We start from the raw sequence: 2012 nt of genomic DNA, 5'->3' as shown, positions 1-2012 counted from the left end.
ACTCATAAGTAGCATGATTAAAAGCATATGTACATCATATATATTGTGACACTCACCGGCCACTTTATTAGGTACACCTTGCGAGTGCCAAGAAAATATCCCCCACACCATTACACCACCACCAGCCAGAACCGTTGATACAAGGCAGGATGGAGCCATGCTTTCATGTGTTTACTCCAAATTCTGACCCTACCATCTGAATGTCACAGCAACCAGTCTGTCCATTCTCCTCTGACCTCTGACATCACAAGGCATTTTCGTCCACACAACTGCTACTCACTGAATATTTTCTCTTTTTCAGACCGTTCTCTGTAACCCCTAGAGATGGTTGTGCGTGAAAATCTCAGTAGATCAGCCGTTTTTAAAATAAAAATATTTTAGCAATTCTGTGCTATGGTAAATATGTGTCTATTATAAATATATAAATTAAACATGAGCAGCCACCACAATATTGCAGGCAACAATACATATACTAAAAAACATAAGGATGCAGAGCTTCAAATATCAAAAGATGCAATGTAAATAAAAGTCCAATTCACATGTAAAGATAGAATAAATTCCTCTTTGTTGGGACACCAATATTATCATGATGCTTCAGATTTGATCAAGAAGATGGAAAGAGTTCACCATCCCCAACACCCAAGAAATTGTAGTGCCCGCAGCTGAGGAGGGTCTACTCTCTAGAGCAACACCCACAGAAATTCGGCCTCTTACCAGACCATATAGACCCCCAATTACGGACGGGTCAAAATACGTGACAGAAATCCCACAGATCACAATGTGGACCTGCACGCTAAATAGCTCCAAAAGGATTAAGCTGTCTCCCAGTAATGAGTGGATAAATATCTGCTGAGTTGATCCCAAAAATAAACCGTGGTTCATATGATGAAAATGGCTCTGAACTAATTACTCCAGAAAGTAGATCCTCCTCCGCTGCGGGCACTACAATTTCTTTGGGTCTTGGTGATGGTGAACTCTTTCCATCTTCTTGATCAAATTTGAAGCATCAAGATAATATTGGTGTCCTAATGAAGAAGAATTTATTCTGTCTTCACATGCGAATTGAACTTTTATTTACATTGCATCTTTTGATATTTGAAGAGCTGCATCCTTATGTTTTTTTAAATACTCAGTCCAGCCCATCTGGTATCAACAACCATGCCACTTTCAAAGTCACTTAAATCCCCTTTCTTCCCCATTCTGATGCTTGGTTTGAACTTCAGAATGTTGTCTTCACCTCGTCTACTTGCCTAAATGCATTGGGTTGCTGCCATGTGATTGTCTGATTAGCAATTTGTGCTACCAAGCAATTGAACAGGTGTACTTAATAAAGTGGCCAGTGAATGTATGCCTTCATCAGGAGAAAGTATAGCATTGTGACAGGGCATACAGCAAATAAAAGTTTTTACTCACAACTCAACAGGGATGTTTCATACTAGATATCACTTAATCATAAAGTTGTTAAGTGTAGTTTCAACATCCCAAGTACCTGTAGTCGACAAATTGTGACTTAAACTATCTATGAATTCATGGAGCTTGCACTTTATATTTTAGGGAGTGTTCCAAAAAAGATAACATTGTATTTGTATGTTGGATTAGATTCCTTGTTAGATGCTTCTCCCTTCTTAAGTGCTATTAAATTTACATGATTCTAAAATGCCGCAGCATGTCATCCGAGCCTATTAATGTCTCCGTGTAGCTGAGGACTGCACCCATTTTCTGAGTAAGCCTGTTTTGGAGCTCAGGAGGAGCAACCTATGCTAGCAAAGTATTAGCTGTACATTCTGCTTCTCTCTCTTCCTCATTCCCGGGGAGTCACCTCAAGCCTGCAGCTAAACATGAAAAACGATGTCCCAGCCAATACTGAAAAACAACCTTCTCAACTGTATAAACAAGCCAAACAGCTTACAGACTTTTCCAGGTGTCTAGACAAGGAGCTGAGGAGCTGATAATAGAGCACATCAACAACATTCTTAGGTCAGGGATGTGTGTCCAGGATTGTCAGGATCAGC

The sequence above is a fragment of the Staurois parvus genome, unplaced genomic scaffold, assembly GCF_062004578.1.
Source record: "Staurois parvus isolate SC_StPar_1 unplaced genomic scaffold, SC_StPar_1.0 ptg000391l, whole genome shotgun sequence".
NCBI classification, from domain to species: domain Eukaryota; kingdom Metazoa; phylum Chordata; class Amphibia; order Anura; family Ranidae; genus Staurois; species Staurois parvus.
Note: the sequence above shows the minus strand (reverse complement) of the source record.